Source organism: Microtus pennsylvanicus, chromosome 6 (assembly GCF_037038515.1).
Source record: "Microtus pennsylvanicus isolate mMicPen1 chromosome 6, mMicPen1.hap1, whole genome shotgun sequence".
NCBI lineage: Eukaryota > Metazoa > Chordata > Mammalia > Rodentia > Cricetidae > Microtus > Microtus pennsylvanicus.
The window spans coordinates 127,573,935-127,586,250 of NC_134584.1; the positions used below are offsets into that span (position 1 = coordinate 127,573,935).

Consider the following 12,316-nt stretch of genomic DNA (forward strand, 5'->3'; position numbering starts at 1 on the left):
TTTTTGATATCTTACCCGAGGGTCAAACTTCACTCAAATGTGACTCTAAGCTTCAAAGCCCCTCTGCCTCCCTCAGGAAGAAGCCAACCAAACTAAGCCTAGAGAGCAATGCTCACCCAAAGATGTGAGCCTTTGCCTTTGTTCACATCCGGGGCGCACTGGGCAAGTCCACCTCACAGTTTATCCCTTTCCTATCTGGTCCCTGGAGTTTTCCTTTGAGACTTGCCGTGACTGGTCTGGTCTCTGTGGCCAGCACGGCATCCTCTCTTCTTTGTATATTTTCGCGGAGGGGAGCAGACAGTGATACCAGAGTGATCAGTGCCGGCCTCCGTCACCATAAATTCATGACCATGGATGGAAATAGTCAAAATGCACAATTGGAATATCAAGAACTTGGACTTGGGGCTGGAGAGATAATTTCATCAGTAAAGCACTTAACACACAAGCACAAGGACCTGAGTTTGATTCCTCAAAACACACATGAAAAAGGCACTCGTGATGCCACACAGCTGTTGTTCCAGTGTCGTGGACGCAGAGACAGGAGGATTCCCTAGCAGGCACTGCCCAGCCTGGCCTGGTGAACTACAGGACAATAAGAGACCTTGTCTCAAAAACTTACGTGAGGTTTGGGAAGATGGTATAGTGGTTAAAGGGCTTGCATGAAGACCAGAGTTCAGGTCCCTAGAACCCGTGTAAACGCCAGGTGAGTGTGGTGGCCTACCTGTAAAGCAAGCTACCCCGCGGGCATGATCTAGGTTTGATTTAAAGACCCAGTGAATAATGAGTAATTGAAATAATTTCCTGGACATCGCATTTGGACGTCCATATGCACACATATGCATACCCACGCCCACAAAATGCATGCCCTTACATGCAAATCAAAACACACATACATAGAGCACACACATACACACACACACGGAAAAAGAAAAAATTGGGGGGGGGTTCTTTTGTTATTGTTTTTATTGAGCTATGCATTTTTCTCTGTTTCCCTCCTTTCCTCCCCTCTCCCGTGAATTTTTTTGGTTTTTCAAGACAGGGTTTTTCACTGTTTAAATCTGGCTGTCCTGGAACTCACTTGTAGACCAGGCTGGCCTCAAACCCTTAAACTCAGATATCTGCCTTCCTCTGCCTTCTGAGTGCTGGGATTAAAGGCGTGCACCACCACAACCTGATGAGAAAAAAAAATTAAAAAATAATAAGATAGATATCATCTGAGGAACACCTGAAGTTGACCTGTGACCCCCACATGCACACAAGTGCAAGTTCACACACACACACACACACACACACACACAGAGAGAGAGAGAGAGAGAGAGAGAGAGAGAGACAGACAGACAGACAGACAGACAGAGAGACAGAGAGACAGAGAGACAGAGAGAGCCTGAGGTTAATCTTCATCGATTTCTAGTCCAAAGAAGCCAATGATTGACTAGACACAGACCACCGATCTGCAAACCACATTTAACATCATATAAGCAGGGCAAAGGAGGCTGCTCCAAGAACACACACTTGGTCCGAAACTGAAAGGAACAACTGCTAGGGAAATCTCGCCCTATCCTCTGCTAAATTGTGCGCCGTGAGAACCAGGCAGGGCCGTGTGACCCAGCCCAGCTGAGTGAAGGACAGAGCTAATCAATCCAACATTACCACTCAGAGGGAACAAAAGGACAAACAGAGCAAGAGGAGCCAAAAGGACAGGCTGCAGAGGCGCAGAAACAGTGAGCCAGGGTTCTAGAGCATGAGCGGCAAGGGTTTGCATGTCTTATGCGAGGGTTTTCGGCGGGGCAACCATGCAATCAGGAGTGCAGTCCCTGCAGCTTTGGTGGAACAAGCAAAGAAGACATGAAAGGCTTTAAATCCACGTGGAGGTGGAAACGAAATGGGCAATTGAGGGATGGGTAGGCTTGGTCTCCACTCAGCTGGAGGAGCCTCAGAGGTGCCAGCTGTAGCTAGGCACACAGTAAAGAGAATGGTGAGGCTGTGCTCCTCCACATGTGCACTTGAAGCTTCCTGGTTCCTCCGTTTCCTACCAAGTACAGCAGGCACTGGTACCACTGAGCGGCATGTGTTTAGGTCACAGACGCTCTCTGTGCCCCATGTGGTGCTCCTCATTGTCACACATCCCTGGGGTCACAGCAGGATAAACTTCAGTGTGAGAAGAGGAGAGACAGTCATCTGCTCTGAAGATCCCTTCGGGGCTGAGGACCTCAGTCCGCGGTACCGTGCTCACCTTGCTGGCAATAACCTGGATTTAATATCCAGGACTCATGTCACAGAGGCCAGGCATGCTGGACATGCTAGTTGTTCCGGCACTGGGAGACAGAGACAGGCAGATCTCTGGGGCTTGCTGACCAGCCAGCCTAGCTGGTGAGTCCAGGACAGTCTGAGACCTGCCTGTCTCAAAAACTAAGGTGGACAGTGACGGAAGAACTGCAATGGACGTTGACCTCTGACCTCTACACATGTGTGTGTGCACACACGCACACACACACATACAAGCACGCACGCACACGAGACACTTGAATTCACACCAACACAAAAAGCAGGTTATCATGTAAATGCTAAGTAGTTCAGAAGATTGAAAAGACAGTATTTTTAATACTATATACAAGATCAACTTCTGAGCTATTTTGTAAAGTCTCGTTAAGCAAAAAATAAAAGTTCCATCATAAATTCTGAAACGGGTGTGGTGGCTGCTGCTATTGTTTCATCGGTAAACACGTCAAGATTAGACAGCCGAACAACAAGCGAGGAGCGTCCTAGCCCTGGAAGGGCAGCTGGGGCATGCACAAGTGGAGGCAGGGGCCATCTCCAGAGAGCTCAGCTCTTTCAGGCCCTTTGTGAACAGAAACAGTAATAATTAAATATCATTAAGAAACTGTCATCTAAACTCCAGGAGACGACAGACTGACTGTGACTGGAGAAACCACGAGGGCTTAAAACTGGCTTATGGTTGAATCAGACACGTCCTCCCAGGCACGTCCTCCCAGGCACGTCCTCCCAGGCTCACCTTTGGAACACTCGCTCTCCACTGTGGGATGCTATTTTGAAAGCTGTAGAAGGAGGACAGGATTATATCACCAAGGGGTGGCCTTTGAAGGTTTGCCCTAGTCTCTGGTTACAGGCTTCTCTCTCTGCTTCCTGATCTGTTCTATGAGAACATACTCTACCATCAGGACAGAGCCAGGCTACCCCACCATGATAGACTGAAATCTCTCTGTGACTTCCACCAGACAAACCCTCCCTCTCTTACATTGCTTCTGTCTGAGATGTTGCTGACGGTGACACAAATAAATGTTACTAATCAGCTATACCTGGGATGATGAGTAGGACTTGATTCTGAACCCCACGTGGGGTCCCTTGTCCCTGTGATCAAGGGCTGGGGCAGGAGTTCAATACAGAAAGTGCTTGCCTCACAAGCACAGACCCCCGTCTTTGATTCCAGGTGTGGTGTGCACGGCTGTTATTCTATCACTCAGAAGGTAGAGGTAGAAGGATTAGGAGCTCAAGACTCTCACAAAGAAAGAGGAGGGGGAGGAAGAGAAAAGATAATGAAAAGGCGCATTAGACAAACCACACAAAGCATCCTCTTTTGTAAGTGACACAGTTAGCTATTGCCAGTTTCATAGGGTTCAATGCACCTGCTTTATCTGAGGCCCTAGTCCTGGGAGTTCTTAGTGTTCCAGCCTACGGAAGTCTCCTATTGCTCCCTAGTGGAACAGCATTCTAATCCTTCCACTAGACATACATGCCGTGGTCTGAAGCCTTCTGGATGCTTTGTATGTCAATGTCTGAAATCTGCCTCATTGTCAGGGATTCCAGACTTAAAGACAATAGAAGGAGGCCAAGAGGATGAGGTCACACTTCTGACAGCAAATGCTCCTGATGGGATTTGCATCTCAGATTCTCTTTAGAACTAAGAATCTCTGGTTGCGGCGACTTGTGGAGACGCCAGGTCCATCACTTGCTTCACATATGGAAATTAATCACAAAAGCCGTGCCTTTATCCCAGGCCTGCTTTGAAAAACTCACCCAGCCTCAGGATGCTCCTCCTGGAACCAGGCTGCAGCCTCCAGTTCTGTCCACTGGGGCTGGGATGAGTCAGTCTCTCTGAAGCTCGTGGGCGCTCAGAGCTGATGGATTACTGGTGCCGTCAAGCGACGAGACTGTAATGGTTCCCAGAAGCAGGGGTCGTGGAACTAGAAGATATTTTTAAAATGTATTAGAGAAGAACTGGGAGATGGGTCGGTCAGTAAACTGTCTGCTATGCGAGCTCAGAGACATCCACATAAAAGAACAAGCACTCTGCCTATAATCCCAGCCCCAAGGAGCTGGAGACAGATAGATCCCCAGAGCTCACTGGCCAATCGCTTTAGCCAAATCAGTGAGTTCTAGGCCAGTGAGAGACCATGTCCTAAAATAAGGTAGAGAATGACTAAGACAGGCGTCTGATGTCAACCTCTGGTCTCCATCCATGCATGAGTCACACACACATACATACACACACATACATATACACAATACATACATACATACACACATACATATACACATACATACACAATACATACATACACACATACATACACATACACACATATACACTACACACATACATACACACATACGTACATACACACATACATACATACACACATACAGACAGACACACACAGACACATGCATATACACATACACGCATGCATACACACACACATACGTACATACACACATGTACACACACATACATACATACACACATGCACACACACACACACGCACGCATGCATACAGTAAATTAGAGGACCATGTCAAGATCTATGTAGAGACTGAGGGGGGAAATGCTGACAAATAATTGAAAACATTGTAATTGAAAACACTGTATTTTGTCCCTTCCAAGGATGGCAAACTCAAACTCAATACCCTCGAATAACTTTTTGCTTAGAGAGGGAAATTCTTGTTCTAGCTTTAGAAAAGAACAAAATGCCCTAGAAATCCAAAGGTCTCTCAGACCTCAGCAGACAGGCCTTTGTGGACCACCACAGCCTCTTCACAGCTTCCGTGTGGCTCAGGAGCTGGCAGAGGTCACACTCTGCATTGGCTGAGATGTCCTCTGGGATGGCACGCTATGTGACAGGAGATATGGGCAGGAGAAACAGAAATATGGCGCCATCCGCATACACAGTGATCCAAACAAAAGCAGTATAAAAATATCAACAGGAACGTTCTAGACAGTATGTTTGTTTTACACTTATTCATTTATGTAGGGGTAGGGGGAGCTTGCCATGGCATCAGTATAGACCTGATTCTCTCCTTCTTCCATAAGGGTTCCAGGGATCAAACTCGGGCCATCGGGCTCAGCACCAAGCACCTTTACCCATGAGCCATTGATCACTAGCCCACAATCATTTGTTTTAAGATGTGTACCATTCTCGGGGGCATCACGAAAACCAACACGGACCTATTCTTTCCTGCCTGTGATGAGAATCATCTCTCTCCCCAGCATCTCCATACTGTGTAGCTCTTTTTGGTCATGACATCAACTGTCAGGCTACTGCAATTCTTGTGTCCTGTAACACTGATTTTATTTAACAGTGACCCTTAGTACAAGGGCAAGGATGCTGCTAATTCCACCTGCTAAAAAACAAGCCATAGAGTGCTTCCTTGGGTGAAAAAGAAAGTTCATGATAATATAATATGATACAGAATCAAACCTTTACCCTAGTGGCATGCCTATAAATAGAAAATCAGGTAACATGGGGTCTGATATGTCTTATGTGCCTACTGGAGTCTATAACACATCCCTTGAGAATGGATGGGGAGTCTATCCTATTATAGATGAATGACTTACATCACCAGAGGTTGATGGCGTGGGTCCCTGGAGTCCCCAGGAGCCACCTTTTTGTGAGCTGACAGAGTTTCTAGAGAGGGTCCCAGGCCTGGGTCATCATTTCAACTAGATCTCTCTCTGATTTCCTCTTCTTAAACTATTGTCCAACTTACTTCTTCAACCCAATAAGAAGTGAGTTCCAAGGCAGCAAAGGACCTCCTCAAAGGTCAGAATGAAGAGAGGTAGAAAGCCAGATATTTCACTTGCCTGAGGGGCAGGGAGGAGGCTTGAGGAGCAAGGGGCTGGGGAGTTGGCTCATTTGGTAAAGTGCTTGGCCAGTCCACCTCTCGCCCTGACAATAAATTTTGAGTTGACTCTCTCATAACGCTCCGATCTCAAAGAGAAATACGGCCATAGTCTCACATCCCTGGAATAGGCAGGCAGGAGAGAGAGAGGGACATCATTCTTAGAAGTAGGTCAAGCAAGGGAAATGGCTTGGAAAATCACCTCGTGTTTGCCTTCAGAAGCGGAGAAACATGGAAAGAAATTCCCAAAGCAAGAAGGTGCACATCTGTCCCTGTCAGGCCTTACCAACAGCCTACCTACTCAGCCATGCGGAATGGTCCAGAGAGTGATGGTCCCTGACGGAGGAAGAACAAGGCCACCCCCACCTGACTCCTCCTCTCAGCATAGGTGCTACCTCAACTCTTCTGGGGCTTTCAGAATAATGCCTCAGGCTAGCTACCTTCCGGAAAGGCCTAAAGAGAGACCCACTTGCAGCCTGGCCAGTGCCTTGGCCTGTGGCATTCACACTGAGCATCCCCTCCAGTCTGGAAGCTTCCATTTCTGGGATACATAGTCTTGGCTGCTCCCTTCCTTTGTCTCCAGGCTCTGATTGCTGGGCAGCGTGCCTATTAATCTCAGATGGGATGAAGTCTCTGCCACTTCCATTTGAAAAAGCAACAGCCTTGCCTTTTCCATTTGATTCAACTGCATGAAATATTTATGAGTGCCTGGGCACTTCTGAGCCCCTCTCTCCATTGATTCTCAGTCGCACTAAGTGTACACTTGGAGGAAAACACTTCCCGTCAATCAGGGACAAGCCAGGGATGACAACACCAAGGGGCTCAGCTGCTTCCTGTCCTCTGGGTAAGCAGCAATGCACAGGTGACGCTGGTGTGGGTTTCTGAGCCTCAGCAGTCACCCTACAGATGGCCCTTGCAGTTTGGGATTCTAGAGCTTTTATTCTCCCCCCTACCCACACACACCGTATTTTCTTCCATTGGAAGTTCTTTGGAGTTTTTGCTATTGGTTTTGGTGGTTTGCTTTGTTTGTTTGTTTTGTTTTTGAGACGTAATCTTAATAGGCTGCCTTCAAACTCACCGTGTAGCTAAAGATGTCCTTGAACTCCTAATCTTCCTGCCTTTGCCTTCTGAGGGCTTTGATGACAAGTTTGAACCACCACACCAGGTTTATATGGCCGTGGGGATTGACTGAATCCAGAGCTTTGTCCATTTGGGGCAAGCACTGTACCAACTGAACTACATATCTTCAGGGTCTCCTTGGGGGCTTCAGGAACCGCACTAAGGCGATTGAGGATGAACTTGTCTAAGAAGTCTGACACAGGTGCCCAGAACCGTGTGGCTTCTACAGGGCTGACTGCCCCACACAGCAGTCTCAGAAGGGCTGGGTCTCCCAGGTTAAGGCTCACCAGAGGACTTTCTTCTGTCTCTCCAAAGTAACTCCTACCAACCCCTGGCCAGTCTCTCTTCAGTGCTTCCAAGCTCAGCATTGCAATCCTTCTAAACTCAGATGTAGGCGCAGAAACTAGCGCAGGATGATGTAAGGTGTGTGGACATCAGCTGATCACAGGAAAGATTCAGCTCTCACAGGGTTGGACCCTTCTGGCATTGAGATGTGGCAATGGCATCTACAAAGATCACACTCAAGAAATGTACAATTGGATTATTAAAAAAATGTATCATGTTTGGAGTAAGTTCTCAATTTCATGTCAGTCTGCATTCATAATTCCTAGTTATCCTGGGCTACATGTGGACCTTGGACCCTGCACTGAACACATTTAATGCCATCCCAGGGTACTAGGAAGGTTGCACATAGTATGTAGAACACATAACCAGAAACTGGTAAGAGTCTTAGGATTATCCCTGCCATGATGAAGCACCATGACCCAAAGTAACCTTGGAGGAAAGGGTTTATCTGGCTTACACCCACATCACTGTTTGTCATTGAAGGAAATTGGGACAGGAGCTCAGACAGACAGGAGCTGGTGTAGAGTCCATGAAGGAGTGCTGCTCATTGGCTTGCTCATCATGGCTTGCTCAGCCTGCTTTCTTACAGAATCCAGGACCCCCACCCCAGGGGTGGCACCACCCACAATGGGTTGGGCCCTTCTCCAACAAACACAAATTAAGAAAACACCTTACAGGCTTGCCTACAGCTGGAGCTCATGGAGGCATTTTTTTTTTCAGCTGAAACGCCCCCCTCCCCACTTCTGATGACTCTAAGATTGTGTCAAGTTGACATAAAACTAGCTAACACATTAAGTGCCTGGTAAATATTAATTATTATTGTTAGGGACATATTGTTGGTAACTAAGTGTTATCAACTTAGTTACCTGAAAGACTCCACGGCCAGCAGGGGACTGTTACCTCCAAGGAAAACAATTGTTAACCCATCCAGTAAAAATATTATCAGACATGATATTGTAAGAAGACCTAGGCAGATAGCTCAGTTGATCTGAGTTTGATCCCCAGAACCCAGAACCCAAATTAAAAGAAAAAAAAGAAAGAGAGAGAGAGAGAAAGAAAGAAAGAAAGAAAGAAAGAAAGAAAGAAAGAAAGAAAGAAAGAAAGAGTAGTATTGGTAGTGTTTACTTGTAATTCCAAATCTGGGGAGGTAAAAACTGGAGAATCCCCAAGGTTTGCTGAAGAGTCAGCCTAGTCTAATCAGAAAGTCCCAGGCCAGTGAAAGTCCCTGTCTCACAAAAACAGAGGAAGCACCTAAAGAACAACACCCAAGACTGTACACAGACACACACACACGCACACACACACACATGCACACCATAACATATTACAAGATCAGTGCAGTAGGTGACACATAGTACTTACCCATAATACAAAGTCAGAATTATCATGAGTCAGTCCCCTGAACCAGAAAGTATTTGGAATGGACTGAACTTCTAGAAACAGCACCACGAGACTGTCAGAACGCCACCTGATGGTTTCCCTGAGGCTAAAGGAAAAGTGTGTTTGGACAAGTGGCCCCCTGGAAAGACTCCAGGGCCAGCAGTAGAACGTTACCTCCTCTGACCACGACCAAGGAAAGCCAACGAAAGAAAACGCTGCTGCTGGACTGGAAAATGGCTAAGTTCCCACAGCCCCTTGCTGTACCAAGGGAGGCAGGCTGGGGTGCAGCAGAGAACACACAAGACTACCTCTGAGCCAGATGTGGTCAGCCTGGCAAGGGGGCCTGGCTCAGCTCTGAAGTTAATTTTAGGTGGCAATAACAGAAGAGGTTGGTTTGAGGTTGTTCAGTTATGTGGCCCTCCCTGCACACATACCCTCAAAGTGCAGAATCTGGATAAGACAAAATAAATGTTCAAGTCCCCACAGCTCACCTGGCATGGTCCCCCGAAAGTGCCTAAGCAAGCAGGCCAGCCCAGTGTCTGCTGAGCTAACACACGGCCCTTCACTCTCTGGGTGTTCTCAGGGAGGCCTGAGCTGTACATTTTCTCTGCCCATGTGGAAAGGCTGAGCAAGCATTCCTGTTGAATATGGCTATGCTTACCCAGCCAGCAACAGAGGACAGCTACAGTGGAATGCCTTACATGCAGCTGGCACTTCGTCCAGCTGTTTATGTTTAAAAAGGCATTCGCTGACTTTAGGAATCCCAGTACCCACGGTCCAGAACGCACAAGCCATTCTACAAAGGCAGAAACGAAAACCAATTGAAAAACCACTTGTACTGGGTGGCTCAGTGGACTTAGGAGACCTGGAAATGTCTTGGTGGAATGTCAGTCTGACAGAGGAGGGTCTTTCAGGGGCTCTCCCCACAGTACCACCTCGGGTGTGGGCTACCTTCCCCACCCCGCCCTAAGGTTCCTGGCGTGAGAAGAGACGTGTTGAATTCTTCTGACCTTCCCAGCATAGAGTCTGATGTAGAGGTGAGCTCTACACCGTGACTTCCTGGATGTGTTGAGTTTCCACCATGCTTAGGCCTCACGTGATTCCAAAGCTCGCTTATATACATTCACCAGAACTTGCCCTGGTTTTTTTTAATAGCATTCATCCTAATCTCTGTGAGGAGATATCTCATGGCACGTTTGGGTGTTTGCATCGGTTTTATGGTTGTTGTTCTGGTATCTATGGGGAGGAGATGTACACCTGGACAGAGGTCAGAGGTCAACCTTGGGTGTCTGTTCTCAGACACCATCCACTGTTTTGTTTTGCTTTGTTTTTGTTACAGGATCTCTGACTGGCCTGGACATCACTGAATAGGCTAAGCTAGCTGGCCAATGAACAACAGAGATCTGCCTGTCTCTACCATCTTCATTCTGGGATTGCAAGTGTATGTGTGGACCATGCCTAACTTTTTGAGTGGGTTTTGAGGATTGAATCCATGCTTGCAAGGCAAGCACCAACTGACAATTACCCCAGTGCTCAGAGTGGTCTTGGTTTGCATTTTCCTTAATAATGAACGGTGCCTAGGACATCTTTCCCCTACCTCTTGGCCATTCGTATGTCTGAAGAGAAATGAGAACCTTGTGGCCAGATGGGGATGTGAAGACTGAATTCTAGAACTCTAGTGCAGGGTGTTCACAGGGAGAAAGGGTGTGCTGCGCCTCCAAACTCTGTCGAGAGGGCAGCTCTCAGGATGAGTCATGTCACCACCAAGGCAGGGGCACAGGAACAAAGCGAACTCTGGGAGACGCTGGATGTGTGTCACCTCCATTGTGATGATGGCCTTGCTGACGCTTGCAGCCGTTCCCTCTCACTGATTTGCCATATTAGATACATGCAGCTTTGTAAGTCCATGATAGTTCCACGAAGATGTTGAAAATAAGACAAGCCAAAAGTAATCTTGTGCTGTTTAAAAAAAATGTAAAAACAAGGAGAGGGCTGGGAAGACACTGAAGTTGATAAAATGTTTTCTTTCCAACTGAAAGGATCTGATCTCAATACCCCCAGCCATGTGGAAGTCAGGAGTGGAGGGGCATGCTTACAAGCCCAATGTTGGGGGCATCCAACAAGGATGCCTGGGGTTTGGTGGCCAACCAAGATAGCTGACTTGATGAGTTCCACGCCAGTAACACACCCTGTCTCAAAAAAAAAAAAGGTGAAGAATGAATGACATCTAAGGGTGACCTCTGTCCTTTATTACACAGACACACACACAAATACATGGGTGTACATGCATACACATACGTATATACTGAGAGAGAAGTGCATACCAAGCACAAAGTCAGGTGTCTAGGCACCCCAAGCTCCCTGTGGAGGAAGACACGTGCAAGAATGTGTGAACACTGCAGAGATGCCCGACAGGACCCGGGCCTGTGACTCATGGGTGAAGAAATCAGTTCACGATCCCAGCCCTGCAGCGTAGCTTGAGGGTGTTGAGCTCGCTTGTTGAGTCATGCCAATTAAGAGCAATCTAAAAGGCATTCCTGCCACACTGTCTGAACTCCAGAGCTCAGAATCCATGGGCAGAGACCATGGAGATACACTGCAAGGTTTGGGAACGATCCAACAACAAACAGTAGACACAAAGCCTGCAACCTTTAAGACCCAAGGCGGAACAGCCTGCACTATCCCAGGCTGCATCCAGCACAGATTGATACTTGGAATACCCGCTAGGGGTAGCAAGGGAATGAAGAAAGGACAGACACACAGACACGTATGCAATGGAGCTGGGGTCAGGCACAATTCTCTAACTGCTACCGCTGCCTCTGGTACTGCAACCCGGAACCTGGGTATGTTTGTTAGGTTCAGCACAGAGGGAGGGGTGAGCTAGCCTCAGAAGGAGGTCTGTGCACATGAGCAGTCTCGGGCTGTAAACATTCCTGAGGAGGAAGTTGCCACTGCTAGTCTTTGCAGATGTTGATCAATTGTTCATAAACACTCACTCGTATACTGACTCCCAAGGAAAGCTTGCCATTCCTCTTAAGCCTGGCCTGTATGCATAATGACTTGGCCAGTTTACCATGCACCAGTTCGTCTTGGAGTCCTTGACAGGCCGTGCCCATATCAAAATAAATATTTACTCAGGGCTTCCTCTGTTCCCTACAACCCGACCCTTCTCCTGGATAACAGTTTCCTCATGGGGGAAGCTGATTTCAAAATAACCTAAATCCAGAGGCTGAAGATGGCTCAGTAGGCAAACATGTCCTGCATAAGCACATGAATCTGAGTTTAGAACTAGTCACGGAAGCAACAACCTAGACCCCCAGAGCTGGGAAGGTGG

General features: G+C 47.5%; 1 long non-coding RNA gene across 1 annotated transcript in view; it reads right to left on the reverse strand.

Annotated features, from left to right (window-relative positions):
- Positions 1-1,006: 1,006 nt before the first annotated feature.
- The window catches only part of LOC142853013 (uncharacterized), a 128,771-nt gene continuing 117,461 nt past the window's right edge, over positions 1,007-12,316 (reverse strand). Inside the window, exons 3-5 of the long non-coding RNA XR_012911057.1 lie at positions 4,036-4,202; positions 3,014-3,056; positions 1,007-1,171 (exon numbers count right to left, since the gene is read on the reverse strand). This is a non-coding gene — a long non-coding RNA (uncharacterized LOC142853013). The remainder of the gene's footprint in view (positions 1,172-3,013; positions 3,057-4,035; positions 4,203-12,316) is intronic.